General features: G+C 46.1%; 1 protein-coding gene across 1 annotated transcript in view; it reads right to left on the bottom strand.

Annotated features, from left to right (window-relative positions):
* Tmcc3 (transmembrane and coiled-coil domain family 3) overlaps window positions 1-25,271 on the bottom strand; it is a 156,581-nt gene that overhangs the window by 95,819 nt on the left and 35,491 nt on the right. The gene's annotated exons all lie outside the window — the stretch shown is intronic.

Genomic DNA, 25,271 nt, shown 5'->3' with positions numbered 1-25,271 from the left:
ATCTTCCTTGCTTCCCCGTTTCAAAGAAATATGGATTTTGCTTAGAACTTTTGTTTTTAAGATCTTGGTTATGTATAGAATTTGCTCTCTACTACATCCTGGAAGATGGCTAAATCTACAGGAAGGAATGTAACTGGGTCAACATAGCAAGAAATAAAAGACGACCTATTTGTGTGAAACTGAGAAATCTGGGCTTCAGAAAATGAATCAAAAGCCAGGTGTTGTCACACAAGCTTATAAATTCCAGCACTGCAGAGGCTGAAGCAGAGAGTTATGAGTTTCAGGCTAGCCTGGGCTATAAAGCACAGCTCAGAACAGACAGCAATGTAGTAAAGAGGCCCACTCACAGAAGCCCATGGCTAGCCGGCTACTTGGTTTTGCCACCTTGTATAGTTTACCTATCTTTGTGCCAGCATCCCTTATGGATAACAGTCATCTCGTCTCTCTTGGCTCTGGGGAGTTTCAGATGTTACTGTGCAAGTTGAACTGGTTTATATAGATGCAAGGTACTTCAAGTATTTGCTGTGAATGGAGGCAGCGTTAAAAGACTTTCGTGAGATAATGCACAGCCTGGAAGGGACTTGAATAGCTACACACATGCTCAACAATTGACTCAAGATTATAAAAAAGGGCTCAACCCTAGATTAACAACACCAAAGCCTCAAATATGTATACACCTGTCATTCCAGTGTGGAGGGGCTTAAAGCAGGAGCAGGTATTCACCGACAGCCTAGATTACAAAGTAAGATTTTGTCTAAAAGAAATTGTATGTTTACAAGAGCTGCGTATTTAACTTTCCTTATTATAACTGGTGCTGCTGAAGCAGATGTACTGGGAATCAGGTTAATCCAGGCCTAAGCCCCGGGCCACATTTGCCCTCTGAAAAACACTCAAATGGTGATACACTTCCAATTTGTGCTGGATCTGGCGGTGAACCAATTCTACGTCCAAGTCCTGCCCCATAAGCGTTTCTGGTCCATGCCTTCACTAACCAAAGCAAACCCAGCATTGCCAGTCTCATCCCAGGCCAGCCAAGCTTCAAGACCCTCCTTTATCTGCTGTCCACGTTGGGCCTCACTGAGGCAAATGCACACAGGGCTGCAGCCCGGTACTGGTTCCCTAACTAACTGTCCATTTGGCATGGAGACACAGATACGGCTTTCTCTAGCTAGAGAGACGAAGTCAGGAAGGCACCGTTAAGACTTGGCTTTTTTTTTTTTAACCCCTTTTAATTTAAAAACAGCCTCGTCTTGTCCTTCAGCAATCACTGTTCATTATAGACATGGGAAATGTTGAATGGGGCTGGAGGTGACGGATGAAGTGTCACAGAGACCAAATGCAGCAGGCGGCTCAGTTACATAACATTCTGGGCTCGGACCTCTGAGTGGGAGCGCATCGATCCTATTTCCAAGCAGGTAACAGAGAAAACCACGTGGGGTATCCTCACGTTATCTCTCTACAGGAAACTTGGCTGTTTTCCTCTTCCCGTTCCCTACCTCATCCTAGACATAGGGTCCTGAGCTTCCCCAGTCACACCCAAACCCACACTGTAAGGCCTGTGGGACTCCTACGAGGCTCCAGTCAAACTCAGGATTGGGCACTGGAGCCAACTAAAGCAACATGGTGGTGTCATGTCTGCTGTGTCGTGTCCCATCCTCCCCCCCCCCCCCTCCCGGCACCATTCCATTTGTGATTCTTCTGTTCCCAGCCTGGGTGACTTCATTCTGGATGACTGTGATGATCCTTACCTGGCCCCTTCCTCAAGGCCCCTCCATGCTGGGAAAATTGAGGCCAGATAAAGGTAAATACAGGAAGTGGGTTTGGGCCAGGCAGTTGCTTTTTATGGCAAGGGTTAAAGCATGTATCCCATCTGCTCTACGGATTTCTGAGCCTATATATCCTTTAATACCCTATTAAACTAGTTCACAGACTGGCCTGCATTGGTTGCCTGAATTTGAGCAAAAGTGTGTTGGTGTGGTTCTGTGCATTTACAGACAGGGTGCCGTGGATGATTCTTCCAGGCATGTTCATTCTCTCCGCTTTACCCAGCAACAGGGCTTCCAAGGCAGGTCGAGGTTGGCAATTAACTTGCCCTTACAGCATCATGGATCTAAGAACAAAGCCAGGCGAGGTAGTGCAGGCCCTGTAACCCATGAAATGAGCCTGAAAAATGTAAACACTTCTGTTCCTGAATTTAGGCGGCCTGTACCTGAGCCATAGAAGCCTGACTTGGAACAGCTGCTAGATCTTATGAGGGGGGGCGGGGGGGGGGGGGGGAGGCCTGGGACTTTTTCCAGGAGCTTGGGTTTGCTCCAGCCAATGATTTGGGGACTTTGATTTCAATCTTGTGGAGAATAAATTCTCAGTGAGAGACTGAGACATGGTATGAAGGCTAAGGCGGGCTTTAATGGGAAATCCACCTCGACTGCCTGAGTCTCAACTCTGCGCCACTTTTGTGACCTGGGACAAGTTGTTGCATAACAATGCATCTCAGTCTCCCGTGTGAAATGGAGATCCTGTCAGCACCCAGGTGTCCTAAGGTGACTAGGAGAACAGAATGGGGCCTTGCCAGTAGAGAGCATTAGAAAGAACACCAGGTAAAAGCCAACTCTTGCTGATTGCTGATCCCATTAGCATGACGGCTGCTGTTGGTCACAGCTCAGAGCTCATGGGAGCAAGTTTTCCATGTGCACCCCTCCTTAGGGAAACTCGGGAGTCAGCGCCCTTCATTCTGCTCTTTAGAGCTAATGTGAACGGTGCTGGTTTTTTTGTTTGTTTGTTTGTTTTGTTTTTTTGTCAATTTGACACGAGTTGAAGTCACCTGGGAAAATGGAATCTCAGCGGAGAAAAAGCCTCCGTCAGAGGGGCCTGCCCTCAAGTCTACAGCGGCATTTTCTTGACTAATGGTTGATGTAGGAGGGCTCAGGCCATCATGAGAGGTACAACTCCTGGGCAGGTGTGGTTCTGGGTTCTATAAAAAAAAAAAAGCAAGTGAGCCATGTGGAGAACAAGTCAGTAAACAACACTCTTCCACGGCCTCTGCTTCCGTTCCTGCTTCCAGCTTGTTGCCTGGAGTTCCTGGCCTGACTTCCCTTCCTCAAGCTGGTTTTGGTCAGTGTTTTTTTTGTTTTTGTTTTTGTTTTTTTAATCACAGCAACAGAGAAGCAAACCAGAGAAGGCACGAACATCTCATGAGAATGAGCAGGTACAAACCCAAGAGAGGACACCACAACCTAAAAGTCACGTGAATGCAGCAACGTCTAGGGTTTCCGAGCATCTCAGAACAGAAGTTGTTCTTTGCCTCATGTTAACACCCTGAAGGTCCCTTGTCATTTAAGACCCTAGCCAATTCCCAGCAGCCACCACAAGTGACGATTTTCAAACGTCAGGGAAAAGAAGAATGAACGAGTTGTGTGTTATCAGATGCAGATACCTGGGACTGTCACATGGGGCTGTGATTTACCAAAGAGCCGGGCATGGTGTACCACGCCTTTAATCCCAGCACTTGGGAGGCAGAGGCAGGTGGATCTCTGTGAGTTCGAGGCCAGCCTCGGCTACATTGTGAATTCCGTGATAGTCAGAGCTACATAGTGAGACTCTGTTTTAAAAAGCACAGGGAGGGGGGGGGGGTGGGGAGGGGGAGGAAAAGAAGAAAGGAAGGACATCATGGGTGGTCCTGTTGCTTGTGCTCTGTGAACTTAAAAAAAATATGACCAGTAACTGGAGCTTAGAAATATTTATCCACGCAGGTTTGTTTCCAGCATCAATAACCACCAACCCCCTTTTACTTCTCCAAACCTACCTCTTCCTTTTCTGAAGTGCATGCACACGTTAGGCTCAATCCCTGGGTTCCGCAGCAATGGGCATAGTATACTTGTTTCCTGTAACTTCTTCTAGAGCTAATTTGAAGCCTCCCTTTACTTGTTCAGTTGCTGATGAAACTGATTAGTTACTGCGATGTCCCTTCTCATCGTTGGCTTGGAAAGATTTCCTTTAAAACAGGGTAGTATCTTAACACAGTGCTGCCCACTCTAGGACCCAGGAGCCTGGCTCCTAATATTCCTGGCAAACCCTGAAGCTTCTTTTCCAAATGACTGTGGTCAGAGTGATGTGCAATCAAGGAGAATCTACTGCAGAAATAGCTGTAGTGTCTGAAGTGGAAGGTGGCCACAGACCTGCTGCTAGGGGTCATTAATATTTGAGGTGATATGCATAAGTCTGACATACATTTTATATTAGTGTTGTATAAATATGTGGAACCTTTCCCCCACACACATAGTCTGTCCTTGAGGGTCTGAAAGAATATAGTTGCAGATACTGAATCGGCTCCAGTAATGGCTAATCTGAGCGGTGTATAATATTGAATATGAGTTGTACAGAACGCCTCCCTAAGGAAGAAACAATCAGACCTGAGTGGGTTTTTTTTTTAAGTAGTTGTTGAAATGTGAGTGGTTGTGTAGAAATAAGACAAAAGGCAAGATCTGAGATAAGCCCAGGAGAACGCCACAAGGCCTGTCTGTCAGGATTCTTCCATGTCTCACCTTATCTTTTGCAATAGGATGCTCAGCTTATGACCTACTTCAGGGCTCGAAGAGTGGAGGAAAGGTCATTCTGGCCTTTATGCTCTTGTGATTCTTTCAGGGAAGCTGTCATGGGTTAGAATCTCCGTAGTCCGGTCTTGAAGAACCAGGATGGCATGGCACACAGGAAGTAGTGTATGAGCGTTTACTGCTATTGCTAGTCAAGTGACCAAGCCAGAAACACCCAGTTGTAGGCTTGTGCTGGGACTATCAAGAAAGCTGCTTCTGTGTGTGGTGATAAATGGGTAAATATGCAGGCTGGACACCACCAGAGGTCACCTGAGGAATAAGTGTTCCTGAAGGAAGCCATTACAGAGAGGCAGGAACTGAGGAGACCACACAGGTGGGCTTCACGTCATTGTGTGAGACATGATCCTGTCATTCCTGGTCATCTGGTATGGCAGTTAGCAGTGATATGGGTACTACCTTCCCTTTTTGGCTTGAGCTGGTTTTATCTTCTACAAACCAAAGAATTCTGACCTCACTTTATGAATGCCCAGCACACATACTATCCACTCACCCAGCGAGAGTGTGCAGTTCACTGTCGCAGGCTATGTGGCCACCAGCACAGGGTGATGGGGTATTTGATCCAGAAGTCCTCAGTGATGGCCCAAGAAACACAGGAGAGGGTAAGGATGGAGAGCATGAGCAGATCTGCCTCCAAAGTCCCCGCCCGTTTAAAAGGACATTTCAAATTGCAGCCTAGTTTATAAGTGGCTTACAGCTCAGCACGGTGTAGTGGAAGAGGAAATGAACCAGGATTTATAAACCCTGATGGCCCCGTCGGACTTTTAATAACCCTTTGGTTTCAGTGCGGTTCTCTCACACTTCTAAAGATAAAACCGAAGCCACGGAGGAACTTACCTTTAGACACACTCCAGGATTTAACCCAGTCTGTGCTGCTTCCTCTAAGCAGCTGCTGTGTCCTACAGTATTTCATGCTCACAACCCAGACCAGTGTCTTAAAATGCTTGGTGGTCAAGAGACTCTCTGAAATACTAACCACACCCCCACCCACTTAACAATCATATAATAAGCAAGAATACCTACATATATGCTCAAACCAGTGGTTGTGTGTTTAGATAAGCAAGAGCTGGCCCTATAACCCAGAAGGACATCAACATACCTTTCTTAAAGCAAGGTTTGATCGTGAATGAAAACAAAACACCGCCACTGAAATCCAGATTACATGTTGTGTAGTCAATAACAGCCTAGTGAGTTTCTTTTTTGTTGTTGTTGAGATATGGTCTTGCTCTGTAGACCAGACTGGTCTTCAACTCAAAGTTTTCCTACCTCACCCTCCTGGATGCTGGGATTATGGGTGTGTACCATCTTGCTAGATTGACGTATTTTGAGAAAACCATTTGAGAAAAACCTCTCCGTTTACAGGATCAGGAGACTGAATTATAAAGTTGTTCTTCTGGGAATAAAGTATATGATGGGGGTGAGAATAACTTTTCTTTTTTGTCTAATGAAAACAGACTTAATAACCAAAGAGAGACGTAGAATAATTTAGCTTCTAACAACTATGGGGGCATCATGGTCATAGCAGGAACATAAAGGACAATCTTGCTGTGCAAGAAAGTACCCAAGAGCTCACTGCAAAGGTTCTGGGAAGTTTTTGAAGAGATATCCTGGAAGAGCCTGAGAAGTTTGGATCTGGCCAGAAAACCATAATTCAGTCTGTGGCGGATATGCTGGACTGAGATGCATTCAACGCCAAAAAATCATTAGCTTTAATGTGGGATATATCCTGTGAAAACACATTAAAAACACTCAGGGAAATATCATTAGCTGAAAAGTTATTTGTAGCCATTGTTTTTAATGTGTTTTTTCCTGTAGCAAACTCAAGTCATTCAAATGCTATACAAAATGTACTCATGTCCTAATTCAAATGACAAGAATTAGTACAATTTTTAAACCGAGGTCATTGGGTCTATCATAGGAGAAAAACACCAAGGAAAAGAAAAACTGTACTTAAATTAACATCTTGATAGAAAGAGTCTGAGGACATTGATCCTTTTTTTCCTTTATTCATGGTGTATAATTGTGACTATAAAAGGGCAAAGTTCTAAGAAGTTCTTGGAAGACCCCCATCCCCTTTTCCCCTTCTCTCACAAAACACACACGTCAGCCGCCAAAGCCAAGACCATATCCTATCACGACCTTGGCTTCCGTGAAGGTTTTCTCATTGCCGGAATCTCCACCAGGGATGCAGGCAATCAGACACCATGGCCAGATGCCCACTTCCACACACAGTTCTGAGCAGCCCAATGTCCAGTCTGCCACAGGGTCCCATATTCATCTTCAACGAAGCCCTCTCTTTCCTCAAACACAGGGAACTTTATTTTCCTGTTCTAAACGAAGCCTTCTCTGTAGACACCACCTCCTCTGCTCCTCCTCGTTGTCAATGGTTTCCCTGATCTCCACGAACACTGACTTTGAAGTCCGTGGTAAATCAGATCACTGGCTACTGACTCTTCCTGGGTGCATTTTCAAGGGACCCCCCCCCCCACCCATGCTCACCTACACACTCACCCCCCACTCCCTCCCCCACACACACTCAACCCACACACTCACCCCACATACATTCACCCCACACACACTCACCCCATCCCCACCCCCCATACACACTTACCCATACCTTCATCACACACACACACACTTACCCCCACCACCCACTCATTCTCCCCCCTCCCCCCCCCACACACCTATCACTTTATATTTATCCTTTAGTGAGTTTAGAACCCGACTCTATCACCCTTGGTAGCATTCATATCTCAAAACACTTGGGGATTAGAAAACCCCCAGAGGAGTCCCCAATAACCCCGCTTCTGAGTCCCTTGCTAGTCCCTTCTCAGCTGTCATGCTTCCCATCATACCTCAGTTTCCTCCACAGCCACACTATGTCATTATCCTAAACCACACTGTAGCCATCATAAATTCCAAGCCTCCTGATCACTGCTTCCCAGATTTCTAGGTGCTCTTCCTTCCTTCCTAATGCGGGTGGGTAAGCCAGGAGCACACCAATCTCATGGTGTTCGCACTACTACCAATACCCTCTGCTTCTCAGGCAGCGCACCATCATTCATTTACTCAGCCCCTCAACTCCCTGCCTCTCCGCCCCCCCACCCTTTCACAATGTGCACCAAGGAAACCCTCCTAGACTAGGCCTGATTATCCAGCTCGCCTCTTCCTCTGGGTTGCGTCCACGCAGCTCAGCACACTAGGGAAAAAACACACACCGATGTGGCTCCTTCTAAATTCGGGACCAGAAGCCGGGAGTGCCAAAGGCAATCATGCCACATCCCAGGGTAATTCAGTCTCCCGCCCTCCTGGGTGGTTAATTCATATTTATGTTAATTAGCTTTGTGTTACTATAGCCAACACTGAGATTATGAGTCTATAAAAAAAAAGGAGGGTTTACTTTCGCTTGTGGTTTCGATTCACAACCAAAGGGTTCCACGGCTTTGTACCTGTGGCAGCAATATGTGGTAGATAGGCCCATTCACTTGGTAGGTAATGTATAAAAGAAAGAGACCAGGATCCCCTTTGAGGGCACACTTACAGTGACCTAATTCCCCCCACAGAGTCTCAGCCCATAAGAGTTCAACCACCTCTCACTAGCACCATGGACTGGGGGCCACGCCTTCCACGCTAGGGCCTCTGGGAAATATTTCAGGTCCAGGCTACAGCAATCTCTTTTCTCCTGAAGTATCTAATACTTCCTTCTACCCATCTTTACTCTTGGTTCATGATTTCCTTTGTCTACTTTTCTGGAAAAAGAAACTGAAACATTAGAAGAGACATCTGACGACAATCCACCACACATGCCGACCTGCCTGTGTCCCCCGCCTTCCCTCCTGGTCCATGGATGCAACGTGACACTGGCCTCTCTCCTTTCTTCCTATGTCCCACAGTACAGACCCTCTTCATTGCTCAAGGGCATCATACCAGCGATGCCCCTACCCCATCCTACGCCATGGTGTTTTACTCTATGAGTTATTTCCAACAACACACAAACATGCTGTTATTTTCCTCACTTGCGGTGGTTTAAATGAGAAATGTGACCCCCACAGGCTCATGGATTGAATACTCGATGATGCCCAGTGGATGGCGCTGTTTAGGGACACTATGGGACCTTGAGGGGGTGTGGCCTGGCTGGAGGAAGTGTGTCATTAAAGGTGGGCTTTGAGGTTTGTAGCCTTGCCTCACTTCCTGTTCTCGCTCTGGTTCCTGTGTGTGGATAAAATGTGACCAGTCTGCTCCTGCTGCCATGCAAACCCACCATGATAAAACTATAAGCCAAAATAAACCCTTTCTTCCCGAAATTGCTTTCTGTCAGGGTGTTTCATCGCAGTAACAGAAAAGTAACTAATACACTCTTTAAAAATCCTCCTATCGCTGGGCGGTGGTGGCGGCGCACGCCTTTAATCCCAGCACTCGGGAGGCAGAGGCAGGCGGATCTCTGTGAGTTCGAGGCTGGCCTGGTCTACAAAGCCAGTTCCAGGACAGCCTAGGGCTGTTACACAGAAAAACCATGTCTCAAAAATAAATAAATAAATAAATAAATAAATATATAAAATCCCTCCTATCAGCCCTTGAACATCTAAGACAAATCTTGTTCCCCCTTCTCACACCTCTGAGTAGCTCCCATTTCACTTAGAAATTAGCCAAAGCCCTGCAAGTCCGCTCAGACCTACTCTGTGACCCTTTGTGCTCCAAGCCACCCTGATGTCTGCTTTTCCTGGAACATCCATCAGGTACTCATTCTCCTGGCTCAAGGCCTCTGTATGTGCTGTTCATCTCCTTAGCACATCTGAATGCTCACTTCCTGCTGCACCTCCTTCCTCAAGCCTCCTCTTCTCCTGGAGGCTTCTTAACCCCCTTGGGCAAGGCTGCAAACCACCCTGATACTCTCTTAACGCCTTGCTTTCTGTTTCTTCTTAGCACTTACGGTGGCCTAACTGGACTACATTGTACTTGCTTGTGACTGTTTCCCTCATTAGAATGGCAGCCTTTACCAGAACCAGAGGAGTTTTTATTTTCTTGGTTGGTTGGTTGCTTTTCAAGAGAAGATTGATGCAACCAAGCCTGGCCTTGAATTCCCTATGTAGCTAAGGATGGCATTGAACTCTTGATCGGCCTGCCTCTCATCTCCCCAGTGCTGGATCACAGGTGTGCCTCAGAACTGTCGTGTGCTGCAAGAGGTAGTGCTTGATAAAGGAGGTCAGCTGAGTGAACGATACAAATTAAAGAAAGACACAAAGCCATGTCACCCAGAGCTTTCGCAGGCATGAACATTTATGTTTTTCCTATGACTTCTGCATTAGCGTCTCTCAATCAAATGCGTGGGCCTTCATTTCATCCTGTTCTGCTATAAATAATGTCTTTCGCCTTTCAAGTACAGTTTGACTTCAGAATGAGAAAAGTCAAGAGCTGGATGCTGTTAGCAGGTCCCTGGGTCTCCTTCCTGCCTTTCAGTCTGGCTTACACTACATTTGGTTTGGAAGGAGGCCTTAGTGTCTGCCGCAGGGGGAAGGCAGAGATCTTCAGGGGAGATTTCAGAATGACGGCTTGGCACCGGAGAGAATGAATCAGAGTTTGAACAGGAGCCCACACAGACTAAGGAGAAAGTGGGGAGCGGGAAGGGAAGGCCAACGTGGCTTTCCAGATCTGAAGTACATTCTGGCCCAAAGCAGGTTCTCAAGATCAAAGGAGAAGTGGCCTTCTGTGAGAGGACAAAGATGTTAGTTAAGATTAAAAGTAAAAACAAAACAAAAGAACAACAGGATGGAGGTTTGGAAACAGCAGGAGGCAGTGGACTCTGGAGCCAGAGGGACTTCCCTGTGGCTTCCTGTACAGACGACCTTAAATGGTGGGAGTCTACAGATGGCCACTCCTTCCCACACTCCGAGCTCTCTCCAGAGCCCGGAGCCCAGCACCATGCAGGACACATGTGCTCAGCTAAAGCTACTTCACTGAATGGATGAGTAAGGCGGATGGAGTGATTTCCCGCTCCAGCCGCCTCTTCTACAGGAATGCAGAATTTGCTTGCTTTTTCTCACTTTACTGCACCCCTCTTAACCCCCAAACACCTTCCTATTTGTTGCTGGTCCTCACTGTCCAGGTGGAACCAGCGTTTTGCTACATCAGCCCCTGAGGTTCCAAGTCTTCGTTTCTATTTTAAAACTTTGCCTTTCATCAGAGAAACAAGGGCCAAGGAGCGGCCCCCCTCCTCCATGTATCACCGCAGACTGCTGGCTTTTTTGTTTTTAACACGGAGAGGACATTCCCTTTGTGTGTTTGTTACCCATTCACAGTTCCAGTGTTTGCTTCGGTTGTATCTTTGTGTAGTCTTTGCTGTTCCAAGAATAGGAAAAGCCCAGAATCTAAAATGGGCTAGGATCCTCCATTCTCCTTGCAAATGACTCTGGCTCATGCCAAGAGGGACTGACACATTTCCCTGGTCTCTCTCACGTGTCTTTGTCATGTGAAAGGTCGCTGGGAAAGCACACGGACAAGCCTCAGATAACCTGAGACCTTTGCCACAAGTGCCCCAGCCAAGATTCTGTGCGACAATAAGTGCATTTTAATGTGATTCCTGGAAAGAGGGTTCCAGTTCCTTATACGCCGTGTAACCTCTGACCTATCTGGAAGGCAAGCAAGGTGAGGGAGGCGGAGGAAGGCCAGGAAGGTGCTCAGAGGGTAGCTGTGCTCGCCGCAAGCGGACAGCTTCTGGGACTACCTAATAAGCAGTGGCGTGGGGCGTCGGGGGTTGGGGGAGTGACTATGAAGAAACCCCCAGCAGATATACTCCCCATGGATGAAGAAGTTGGGGGTCACTTTCTGTTTTTCTTGTGTTCTAGCACTGAGCCAAGTGTGCAGTTCAGGATGGGTGTTCAGTAAACATTCATGCACTGGACAATAGATGAGCTAGAAAAACAGGACACCACAAGACTTCCCTTAAATAAAGAGAGGAATTTTAACTCTTCTAAGACCACACAGTGCATCTCCTTTTTATATATGTAGCAACTGAGGCTCTGAGAAAGTAGGATAAAACAGCTCCAATAAGCTGGGCAGTGGGTGGTGGCGCACGCCTTTATTCCCAGCACTCGGGAGGCAGAGGCAGGCTGATCTCTGTCAGTTCAAGGCCAGCCTGGTCTACAGAGTGAGTTCCAGGACAGCCAGGGCTGTTACACAGAGAAGCCCTGTCTCGATAAACAAAACCAAAACAAACAAACAGCAACAATCAAAACCACAGCTCAATGTAAGTCAGCCTTGAAAGAAGGAAGTCCTTCATTTTTTTTCCCCAATGAACAAGTAGGATCGGCTCATTTGAATTCAATAAAAACCTCTGACAGACGACAGTACAAAATCTCTTCTACAAACTGTTCCAAACAAGGAGTCTATCAAGGTCATGGATTTGATTTTTTTTCTTTTGGCCAAAAGAAGAAACAAAACTAATTTTTAAAAATGTCGTTCTCGGAGAACAGCTGTGCCTACTGACCACATTTTACATAATCCTTGGGAGTCACAATCCCTAGTGTGACCACTGCTCCGTGACAACTGACTAGCATGCGCTGGCATTTCCATCTGAAACTACACATTTTAGAACATCTCCAGGTGGGCTTCAAGTCATAACTTCTTTGAAAGGATACACAGACACACACCATCATTGCCAAAGCCTCCGGGAAAATTATATGGCTGTGACTATACAATATGGTTAAAAATTCATCTGCGTTTTCCTGATATCCTGGTATTATCACCCTTGCTGGGGTTAGATTACAGCATTGGATAAACGTTCAAAGGAACACCTTTTATAGAAAGATGTAAGACATGGAGTCATCTAAGGTATAAAGTGTGGTGAATGTTTGCTTGGGCATACACCTGTAACACGAATCCATAGCCGACTGGAGACGATTTCAAGACCATGTGTTCAGTATGACTCTTTCTTTCACCACAGCGCCCCTCGGTCTGGCACACAGGGGAGGGCTTTCACATCTTCCTATAACCATCAACGAGCTTTGCCTCTTTCTGCATGCCACGTTTTCTCTACTCGCTAGTGTCTGGTTCTTCAACTCAACACAGTTTCCCTGAAAGTCATCCATACTTCTGTAGGCGGCATTAGTTCATTACTTTATAATTAGTTCATTATTTTTACGGCTAGGGAGTACTTCGCTGCTGGAAAGTACCATGTTTTATTTTACTCATTCTTCTGTTGATGTCCATTTTAGGTTATTCGTTGAGGGAAATGGGGAATAAGACTGCTAGGAATACCACCGCACGCGCGCGTGTTTCAGGGGCAAAGAAGGCACATATTTCTCTCGGGTATGGGCATGTCTTCATCGACTGAGAACTGAGCCCCTGTGAGCCACAAATCCCAACTCCCGTCATTTTCTGACACCAACATTACATTCCAAAGTGGAAATCCCACACTTGACCTTGTTTGATGTGTCACGGTCAAAACACAGTCTCACTGAAATTTCCAGGCTGTGTGTGTGAGAGATGAGTATGTGTATGTCAATGAGATATCAATGAGTTTCATGCGTAAACCTGGGTCTCATCCCCAAGGCACTTCATTATGTATATGAAAATATTCCAAAATTTAAAAAAAAATATCCAGGAATATTTCTGAGTATTTTTGGTAAGAACTCTCAACATATAGTAGACTCGTTGTTGATGGGTAGGAATATATTTAATTCAACTTTAGTGGAAGGAATGAGTTTTTTAAAATGGCTGCACCAGTTTATATTCCCACAGATAATGTGTGAGAATTTCAGCCGGCCCATGGGCACTTCGCTGTCCCACATGCACAGACCAAACTGCCAAGCACTTGGCACATCTAGAGTATGACAGGAACTCTACTTTGATTTTTTTTTTTTTAAATTCTTTCAGGATTGGGTCTCACCATGTAGCCTAAGCTGGCCTCAAGTTTGTGATCCCCCTGCCTCAGCTCCCTGAGTGCTAGAGTTACAAGAGTGTGCCACTAGACTGACTTTCAGGTACTCGCTTTTAAAAAGGTGATTTTGTGGTGTGGGTATAGGAACCATGCCACGATGGGCGTGTGGAGGTCAGAGGTCAGTTGTGGGAGTCCCCTCTCTCCTCCTACTGTGTGGGCTCTGGGGATAGACTCAGGTCATCAGGCTTGGCTGCAAATGCCTCCACCCGCTGAGTCATCTCGTGGGCCCCGTGTTGACTTTTTAGTTTCAGCAGTTTATGTAGGTGTCAGCTGCACGCGCAGACTATGGTAATAGAGGAAAAACCTTCCACACTTGATTCCAGTGGTTGATTCCTGGTGGAAATCCCAGTCATTACCTGGTCTTTATTCCGAGACTGTCGACATAGAAGAATATCAAAAACAACCTCAATGACCTTTCAAGTCAAATTGTTCATCTCAGATATGAATCTCTAAGAGGAGGCAGCCCCCCAAATACCACAGAGTCAGCAACAGACAGGTATGGACACTTGTATCTCAGATCTAAGTTAGACGATTAGATCACTCATCACTAATGCGTCTGATGCCCAGTGAACTAAGACTTCGCATCTCCACCAGAAATCCCCCAAACCGATGAACTTTAGCAGTTGAGGCCTCATGCGTCCTGGGGAAGATGCATCAGCGTGTTCGTTTTATAAATAAGCAAACTGGGCTTTTTAAATCAAGAGTTGCAAAGCCTCCATCAAATGGAGGTGTACCAACTCTCTTTGTCAGCCAGCTATACGTTGCCAGAAACTTTTTCCAAGTGCACGTTACACACAGTCATTTGTAACTGTCTACCTGGTGGAAGGGCAGCCATCTGTTAAACAGCTGGGGCTGACAATGTTTGAATCTGCACAAATACAAAGAAATATGAGGAACTGAACCTGCAGTCACCTCACTGTCTCCAGCATGTCCCAGGAAGTGGTGCAGAGCGCCTCCAGTCGCTCTTCTAGATCTGCTCTGCTGTGTCTAGGAGCCCAACACACAGGGGCAGCATCTGGGGTCTTTGGGACGGACTCACTCCTGGGAACAGCAGGAGGAATGAGGGGAGAGGAAGGTGAAGCGAGGGGGGGATGTGGGGGTGGGGGGAAGTGGGGGCGGAGGGGAGATGTGGGGGCGGAGGGGGGGGATGTGTGGGGGTGATTTGCTCTGGTTCATTCTCTGAGTCATGGTCAAGGTAGCCCCATCCACACAGCCTTTTGGCTCCCAGGTCTGGGTATGCCCTCCAGGGTCCAGGTTGGCATCGACCCTTTTGTTACTAGTCTGAAGCAGCCCTGTGACGTCTCCGCATTTGCTCGCCACCTCTGTAAGAAGTCCCCTTACCGATTCTCTTCGTATGATCGGATTTGGGTGCGTCATCTATTTGCTGTTGCTACGTAGTCCCACCAGGGACCCAAGCATGTACTCATCATACATGCAGAAGAAGGGCGTTACCAGAGTACAGTGAGGCACACATCTTGTCTGAGAAGGCCTGGAGGCAGAAAAGGGAATGAATGGGCTTTCTCTCTACTGACCTATGAACAAGTCCCTCAGAAACCTTACAATCTTTTGTTCGTTTGTTTGTTTTTGTTTTTTTGGTGAGACAGGTTTCTCTGTGTAGTTTTGGTGCCTGTCCTGGATCTCACTCTGTAGCCCAGGCTGGCCTCGAACTCACAGAGATCTGCCTGGCTCTGCCTCCCCAGTGCTGGGATTAAAGGCGTGCACCACCACCGCCCAGCTGAGACCTTACAATCTTATCAACACTTCTGCAACATAGCAAAGGGTGAGGAGGTGAGTGGGAGATGAGGAGCGGCAAAGGGATCCAGTGAGTCACTACCATGTGCCAGGCCTAGTGTGGGGACTGTGACACCTAGTGCATTACGATGTGCTGTGCTCCCTTGAAAAGCTCGAGGTTTTTTTTTTTTTGTCTGTAAAGTGGGACTAGTCAACTAATCATAGCATCTGTCCTCTGGCATCAGACTGGCTTGTAAGGCTTTGGTTATATTAATCCAAATTACATTACAGAGGAGAGTCAACACAGAAGGATATATGACCTATGCTTTCCAGGGAAGCCATAGTCAAGCAAGGCCCCGATTCATTCTCAAGATGGAACAAGTGGGGACAGAGAGGTGGTTCAGTGGTTAAGGGGGCACACTGCTCTTGCAGAGGACTCCAGTTCAGTCCCCAGCATCTGCATGAGGTGGCTCACAACCACCTGTAACTCTAGGTCCAGGGGATCCAATGCCTCTGGCCTCCAAGACCGGCTGCACTCACATGCATCCCCAACACACATAGTTAAAAACATAAAAGACGGAACAACTGTTAAAAGAAAGACTAGTGGCGTGAGGAGGCTCCTTCCAAGCCCAAGAGATCTCCGAGGACCAGACCCTCAACTGGCCTTGACAGCAGAAAGAGAGCAATTTCTTTCGGCCACTTGCCTAGTCATCAGCACCCAATGGAAAAGTATAACCAAAGTAAAAGTAATTGGTAATAATATTCTTAAAAAAATGGACCAGGCTTTACAGAGCTCCATATGGATTGCAGACAGGCCAGGTGCAGTAATCACAGCCACCCCAGCTGCGCTTAAATGAAAGAGACTCTCAGGCTAACCACAGACATCCTGCTGTCCGTAGAGTCCAAGGTAAAGCAAACGGACTAAACCCCACACCCAACGCCACCATCCCATTGGTGAGCAGCTTTCACTTGATCTTGGGATCTCCACAGCAAATGTGAGGTGCCTTTGGCTAACAGCAATTCGGATGGAATTACACCTGGTTCCAGGCAAAAAGCTGAGAAGTAATGATTAAGAAAATGAAGCAAAATGATCCATGGAAAGACAGAACAAAGCACATGGTCAACAAAAGTCAGCTCTTAATGACAGTGACCACACGATGATGACATCATTCACGGCAAGAGTAAATATCCCTTACACAATCTGCCCATTTTTTTTTTTTTTTTTTTTTTTTTTTTTTTTTTTTTTTTGGTTTATCGAGACAGGGTTTCTCTGTGTAGCTTTGCGCCTTTCCTGGAACTCACTTGGTAGCCCAGGCTGGCCTCGAACTCACAGAGATCCGCCTGGCTCTGCCTCCCGAGTGCTGGGATTAAAGGCGTGCGCCACCACCGCCCGGTTACAATCTGCCCATTTTAAAGATGGTAAAATGGAGCCACTGATGGGCTATGAGACCAAAAGGGGGCAGAGGGCAAGTTAACTGGAACCCTGACTAACACATACAATCAGTTTCTTCCTTCTTTCGGTTCCTCCTCCTTGAGAAAGGGTCCCATACATCCCAGGCGGCCTTGAGCTCAATGTGTGGCTGAAGACAACCTCAGACTTTGGATCCTCCCGTCTCCACCTCCTGAGTGCCAGAAACATAGGCATTTGCCGCCACACTCAGTTTATGTGGTGCTCGGGTTCGAGTCCCAGCTATAAGCCTGCCAGGCAAGCACTCTCTGACTGAGCCTCGGCCCTCGCTCCTGGCATACAAAATCTGTGTGTATTCCACCACTGCCATGTCACGGTTACCCTCAGTTGTGTCCTAACTTCCAATCTGTACAGATGACATAGACATAACCCATGTGCTGCCAAACTCTTCTCCCAGGTGAATGACAGATGAGGAGCCTCTTTCTAGCTGATGCTCAGAATGTCTAAACACACTACTTCAAGCACACACTAACAATCCATCAGAGTTGATTGAACACACTATGAGCACACACTAACAATTGATCAGAACTGACTGAACACACTACTTCAAACACACACTAACAATTGATCAGAGTTGACTGAACACGGTACTTCAAATACACACTAACAATCGATCAGAGTTGCCTGAACACACTACTTCAAACACACACCTGTCAGGGAAAACTTTCTATTCCTGAAAGAAAACATTAATTCAGAGACCAGGACAAAGTCGCATTCAACAAACAATGCCTATGAGCCATCTATCAGGAATGTGGCTTTCTTCACTCCGTATTCCCAGAGCCCCAAGTAACGCCTGCTAAGTAGAAAGCACTTAACATCTGTAGAACGAATGAAAGCCGCCGTGTGTAAGCCCCCTCCCTGCTTTCAGAGAACTTACCGAGAATGAAGACAGACAATGAGGAGGACTCACAGAGCTCACCCGGGGATAGGTACCGTAAAAGTGTAACATCGCAAAGCGAGAAGAGAGCAGTCCGAATCCACTGGTCGACACAGCAGTTAAAAAGAAATACAGCATGGCTTGCAAGTGTCTTGCTCTAAGCGTACTCCCTTAGCGGGCTGATATTCTAAATCGCCTGCTTTAATACACAGAAGGAAATGACTTATAATTACTAATACCATTTGCCTTTAACTGTTTACAATTTATGTCCATTAGTCTCTGCTTTAGAGAGATAGCAACTGGAGCTCCATCCTGAACTGGGTCAATAAATCCAAATGAGTTTTGAATTACTGCAACGGGAGCCCCAGTGTTCTGTTTTTATCCTTGTCTACTGAAGCCTTTGACTTCAAAGTTGGAAGTATCTTTAGTTATTTTGATTGTATATGCTTGTTCTGAAAAGTTCCCAAAAGCGCAAAAGTTAAGAGGGTAAAAAGCAAAAGCAAGCCATTGCTCCTCTCATCCTGATCAACGTGAAACTGGCGAGATGAACAAAGGCCTATTCATCTCAGATAAGGTACCAACGGCAGACCAAGGAACTGCTCCTACCCAAGTGCAAGTTGGTGAACCAGAGAACTGGGTTACTTACAGAAGCATGGGTAAGGAGTTATTCACTGTATAGACAACTTAACGGCTACATTGCTGAAGAACATGATTTTCTCCCAGCAACCATTATCTGCCTAAGTACCCAGAAGAAGTGGGGCTTCATGAGAGCCCCCCACTCTCTCCCCAGCCCCCACGCCAGCCACGACAGAACGTCACTGGGGCTGCTCTTCTGCAGTTCTTCAGGGACTAGCCACAGCTGCTGGGAGGGCCACATCATGCCTGGGGGACAGTGTTCCTCATACCAACCCAACCTCCGCTCCTCCCCCTAAGCCTCACAGACCAAACGCGCCCTGCACCTGCTTTCCTAGAAATGGTTTGAAAGGGTTGGAAAGAGGCCGGGCGGTGGTGGCGCACGCCTTTAATCCCAGCACTCGGGAGGCAGAGCCAGGCGGATCTCTGTGAGTTCGAGGCCAGCCTGGGCTACCAAGTGAGTTCCAGGAGAGGCGCAAAGCTACACAGAGAAACCCTGTCTCGAAAAACCAAAAAAAAAAAAAAAAAAAAAAAAAAAAAAAAAAAAAAAAAAAAGAAAGGGTTGGAAAGAGTATTTTTGTGAGGTGAAAATTATACGCGTTTTCAACGGGTGTGGTGGCTCACGTCTGCAATTCCTGCATTTGGGAGGCAGAGGCAAGGAGAATTGCCACAGGTTTGAGGCCAGCCTGGGCTACAGGCCATCTCCTGTCTCAGAAAAATGAAGAAAAGAAGACAGAAATTATGTATCACTGAGTTTTCGGCATTCGTGAGTAAAAGCTTGTTAGCACACATCCCTGTCAAGCCCATTTCTTTATCATCTGTGGCCACTTCCGGCCCAGAGCTATAGAGTTGAGTAGGACCCCTGGATCTAATAGAGAAATCCTTGGCTTCTCTTTCTACCTAGCCATTTCTACCAAGATGTCTACATATAATACTGTTTGATACAATTCCTGTTTGTCAGCCTGTTTCTTTTTTTTAAAATTTCAACTACATATTATGGTTGTCTAAGTTTACTAGGGACTCTGTAGTAACTGCTCAGCTATAACCTTGATTTCTCAGAGTCTGTAGAGGCCAAGGTTAAGGAACTGGCAGAGTCACTGTGTGATGGAGGCCTGCTTTATCACTGATGGCACCTTCTTGGTGTATTGCCATATGCTGGGAGCAGTCAACAAGCTCTATCCACATCTTCTATAAGGACACTAATCCATTCATGAGGCTGGAGCCCACATGACTTACTCGCCTACCGAAGGTCCCACCTAAGATTCTCACATCGAGGGTTCAGTTTCAACAGGGGCATGGGGGAAATGGTGGAGAGCCACATCGCCTTGGCCATGGTGTCCATCTTACCCTAAGTTCACATAGATCCAGCAGCTTTCTGAACGTTCTTCACTGCCTGTCACCGTCCTGTGAAGTTTCTCAGAGGCATTTCATCGTAGCCATAGACTCAAAGCCACTTTACTTGTCTCGTTGGAAATACTGAACATGGGAACCGCATATTGGGAAGGGCTCACAAGAAAGAGGAGCTTCCTTTTGTAGTAAACCATTCACCCTGTAGTCTCCAGCGTGGGTGATCCGGTCTGTGGAACACATCCTGTGTCATTGGACGGGCCGGCCCAGAAAAATATTTGCCAAGCAAATGTGTAAGTCAGGAACCCCAAGCAGCAAGTGTTACATGTCAGCCCCATGATCTTTTAGCTAATGGGAGGAACTAACTTCAGACTACATTCCACACACCTAGTTTTCAGGACGTAGAGTTTTTTTTTTTTAATGGAAGACATTTTATGTGTATGCATATGTGTGTGTCTTCTTGTCTGTCTGTGCACCACGTGCATGCAGAGCCCTCAAAGGTCAGAAGAGGACGACAGACCCCTTGGTACTGCAATGACAGGATGTTCTAAGCCACCAGGTGGGTTCTGGGAACCAAACCCAGGGCCTCTACCAGAAGAGGACGTGGTTTAAGACTTGCACAGATTCAAGCCAGCCAGGAACCCAGCACTGAGGGGAGGAAGCGGACACAGGTTCCTACCTCTAACCAAGAAGCTATCTGCAATTGACACCTGCAGGGGGAAGGGAAAATCCGTTTTCTCCAATGGGGCGTGGCTGGGTATATCAACCACATCCCAGGGCAGGCCCTCTGCCCAGGATTGATACAAAACAAAATTTATGTTTTTCTGTGGGCCTTTTTGTTTAGTTTTGACATTTTATGGGGTGGGGGGCATCTTATTGGTTTGTTTGTTTGGTTTAATTTTTGTTTTTTGAGAGAGAGAGAGAAAACAAAGGTGGGTGAATAAAAACGTGATCAAATACATTGCACAAAAAACATTTTAAATAATTTTTAATAGAAAAATAGAGTAGTAAGGGCCAAGCCATCTCTTCAGCCCCAACTTACAGATTATTAAGGAATTGATTTTTTACATTGATTTAGTTCCTATAATTATTTTGCTAGCACATGGCTAACATTTTACTAGCAAATGTTTTTGCTCAGGTTTCAATTGTCAATAAATTTGTTCCTGATTTGGGTGATCTTTGGAATTTGCATTAATGAAGAGAGAAAAAATACTTTGGCTAGGCAAAAACTTTATGGGCTGATTCTCAGGGATGATTTGAGAAGACTTGAATATCTCCAAAAAGAGATACCAACCTTGAAGAATATACAGGTATTTCCAGTCAAATATGATTGTAACTTATATTGGCTAAGCAAAGCTGGTGGGTGCTTTACTAGCTACAGCTATAAAGCATGCCATCCTCAAATTAACTTATCATATGTCATTTGTTTCCCTCATAAACACTGCATATTGGGCAGCGCTCTATGTGATATTGACTGGGGTCACATGGTTGAGGCTGGAGGACCCACTCTCAGGAATCACTGTTCATATCTCTGATCCACATGGGACTGACTGACTGTTGCTCCTTGGCCTTCCTCATAGCTGGGTTCTAAAATTCAGTGTTAAAAAAAATGAAAAAGTTGGGCTAGGCTATGGCTCAGTAGTAGAACACTTGCCTAGAATGTATAAGCCCTGGGTTTAACTCCATGCACTGCCAAAAAAGCCCACCAAAACAAAAAGCAGAGCTAGAAGCTACAGGCCTCCTGATTCTCGAACTCATCAGTGAGTAGCGTCCTTCTCTCTGTATGCTACCAGTTACGAGAACCTTTAAGGCCTTCCCAAACTCAAGGGGAGGGGAATTAGACCTCACATCTCAATGGAACTGCCTGCAAAGGATTTATGGCTATCTTTTAGCAGCCATGGCACATGGGGCTCTGACAACCACGGTGTGAATACGGCAGTGGAAACAAAGAAGCTAGGAAGAGAACCAGAGTACTCTGTGTCTACACCTGCTCTCCTGGGAGAAAGCAAAGAGTGTCCAAGTACTTGACTGCCTGCAGCGATTCCTAGCTCTGCAGCATCCAGCGGGGCCACCGTGGACAAACTGCCTTCCCACAGCTTGAGCTACAAACAAATGAACATATCCTCATTATGTAGTGGGTAGCCATTCCAGCTTTGGTCTGGAAGTTCCAACCCCCATTGAGGCTTCGGTAACTGTCACGCCTACAAGGCGGGGCCAAGAGAGGGCCCTGAAGACCCGAGATCTGGTCTCTTGGTTCCTGGACCCTGGATACTGGAGGTAGATCGAGCAGAGTTCTCCAGAGAACACTGCCTGACTGCGCTACACCTTTCCCAGAACCTGTAAACTATCCATTCACTTGTAAGTTACCCCACAAAATAAACCTCCCTTTTAACTACGTGGAGTGTCCTTAATAATTTCATCAATACTCATATGTTCATCTACAAAATGGAAGGAAGAGACAATGATGTCTACGGCAGAGGGGTTTTCTGGGGGAAATCAAGATTCTGGTTTTAAAGTAGCTTTTAAAATTTTTCAAAATGTATATAATATACGCAGAGGAAAAAATGCAAAATAATGACTATTCTAAGTTCAGTTACAAACTGGAAGGATTCATTTGACTACCAATATCCAGACCATGAAATAGCACAGCCATGAGATTCAGAGCCAGTAGCGTGTGCTGGGGGCACTTGGGCAAATAGAAGACAGAGCCTTTGTATTTTTGCTAGTAGCTGCCATGGAGTCATAAAGGAGGATGTGTGGATTGATAACTGTATTACTCAGGCTTATTGTTGCTGTGATGAAACACCATGACTAAGGCAACTTGGGGATCAAAGGGTTTATTTGGTTTATGTTTCCATGTTACTGTTCATCAGTGAAGAAAGTCGGGACAGGAACTCAAACAGGGCAGGAACCTGGAGGCAGGAACCGATGCAGAGGCCATGGAGGGGTGCTGCTTACTGGCTTGCTCTTCATGGCTTGCTCAGTCTGCTTTCTTATAGACTCTAGGACCATCAGCCCAAGGATGACCCCACCCACAATGTTCAGGGGCCTCCCCCATCAATTACTAATTAAGAAAATGCCCTGTAGGCTTGCCTTCAGCCCATTTTTTTTTTTGGAGGCATGTTCTCAGTTGAGGCTCCCTCCTCTCCTATGACTCTAATTTGTATCAAGTTGACATAAATCTAGCCAACACAATAATGCATGGCAGAGGCCCAGCTGGAGGCCACAGGCCTCTCTTTGGAACACTGGAAACAGGAGCTGTTGACAGAGTACATGGTGTGAAGAACAGTGCATAGGATTGAGAACAGTGGTAAGGGACAGGAAGACAGAAATGAAGAACAGAAGGGATGTCATAAGAGAGGTTGGCATCTTATGTACAGCTGAACATAAGGGACAGTGGGTATGGACTCAATGAGACTCAAGTTTCTGGAAGGAACGTTGTCTTAAAAGTCATCAGAACACATGAAGATGGCTTCCAGACACTGGGGAGGACTACAGGGAACCCCTAGTCAGAAAGCCAGGTACACATGGTTCATGTGCTCCCCGTTTCAATTACTAGGGAGTAACTTAAGGGGCTCCCAGATTTTTCTCCTTCTGTGTGATGGTTCTAAGGTTTCCTCCACTCATGAAAAGTCTCATAACACATGTACTATCAGATGATTTGGGCGCTTCAAATCCTTTCTGGAATGAGGCAGAATAAAAAAAAAAAAAAATACAGCCCTCTACACAAGTCTGTGAAGCCCAGACTCTGACAGACCCCTTTCAGCTAACCCCATGATTGCCTCGATGGCGCCATGTGGCTTCTCTAAGCAGCAGAAATGAGAATGCTCAAGAGAAGAGGGTGATTCTGGGCCATTCACAAGTAACCGGAAACCAGGCGGGTTTAGAGATAGTCGTGCCCAGGGAAGATGGTCAGAGCAAGTTCAGGAGGAAGATGGATTGTTCATAAACGTTTAAATGAACCGCTGTCTGCACATGATGCTGGCAGCTTGTACGAGACAGGACAGGAAAAGCAGTTAAGCTCAGAGCCAGGTCCAAAGCAGAGATCTCTTGACTTTTCTTCCTCTCTCTCTACCTCATCTTATCAGTCTATACCAGTGGTTCTCAACCTTCCTAATGTTGCGACTCTTTAATACAGTTCCTCATGTTGTGGTGACCGCCAACCATAAAGTTATTTTCATTGCTACCTCATAACTGTAATTTTGTTCCTGTTATGAATTGTAATGTAATTATCTGTGCTTTCTGATGGCCTTATGAAAGGGTTGTTTGTGCCCCCACAGGGGTCATGACCCACAGGTTGAGAACCACTGGTCTATCAGGAGACATACATGTAGCCTCATTGACAAGGACCCTGAGGGTGATGGAGGGTCCTTCTCTGGTTCTACCTCTTGCCTGATTCAAATCACTGTTGACCAACAGCGGGTTTTCTGTTGACCTTAAAGGAATGACGCTTTTGAATCATTTTATTCATGCAATGAAGGTCAAATGTCTAGTGTAGAGATCTTAAGAGTTCTCCAGAAATACATTGTCTTTAACAGATCACCATTTCCTGGGGTGAGGGAGAGGGAAACCCACCCATTTCCTGGTGTGGGGGAGGGGCGGCTATGATACAGTTGGCTTATGGGTGTGTGTGAATCTTTAGCTTACGCTTAGTCCAATTCTCTTGCAAGAGCATGGTAACATCAAATGTGTCTAAAAAGTTCAGGCAAGGTGTAAATTAATGAAGGAAAAGGTGACTATTCTTCCCCATGAAATCTTGTTTTTCACCCTGCATTGTTAAAGTTTTTCCCCCTTAGGCATAACCATGAGTGTTTTAACTATGATAGCATAGACCAGAATGAAGAAAAGATGCCATTTATTCTCTTTGGTTAAGACCACTGGATTTTGTTTTCAATGAAAGAATGAAACTTCTTAATAAGTTAGGGTGTCACTTAAAGTTGGGATTATCTGGGCATGGAGGTACGTGCCAGCTACCTGGGAGGTAGAAGCAGGAGGATTGCTTGAGTCAAAGACCTTGAGACCTTCTGGGACAACACAGCTTCATCTCAATCAGCAACAGCAACAATGAAAAGGAAAAGAGTCACTGGAGAAAGCCAGGGTTGCTGTGGAGAAGGAGCCTGGGGGTCATGGTTGGGACATGCTTTTGACTTACAAATGGCAGCCATTATGAGACCAGGACAGTTCATATCATCCTGAATGTGGCATTGAGTGTCTACACATTGGCTTAGACTTAAAATACATTTTCTCTTGCATTTATATCTCAAAGGTATTTAAAACTTCAGCAACATGCTCTAGAGGTGTATATGCAAAGACACAATTTCCATAATTGGGCTATATGACTTTACCTTGAAATGTTTTCCCAGAAAATGAACATTACATTTTTTTCTATCACAACAGCAACATCAATACTGATGCTGGCTGACAGCCGATGATTGGGTTTTACTTTTTCTTCTTTTTTTTTTCTAGAATCCTTCTCTGGACAGCTGACTGACAGGGATCGGTGGCGCACAGGGCGGGAGCTGCTGTACTGATGATGACATGGACGGAATGAGGGGACCTGTGATGTAAGCGCTGAGCCATCAGGCTCCCCACGCTTACTGAGTGACAGCTGAGAGGGCGGCCCACTTCCGGCTGCCCTGTGTCTCTCGGGATGGCGGGCCTCTGCACTCAACC

Source organism: Peromyscus californicus, unplaced genomic scaffold (assembly GCF_007827085.1).
Source record: "Peromyscus californicus insignis strain IS unplaced genomic scaffold, ASM782708v3 Scaffold_24__1_contigs__length_46423439, whole genome shotgun sequence".
NCBI classification, from domain to species: domain Eukaryota; kingdom Metazoa; phylum Chordata; class Mammalia; order Rodentia; family Cricetidae; genus Peromyscus; species Peromyscus californicus.
This window is presented reverse-complemented; position numbering and strand designations above follow the sequence as displayed.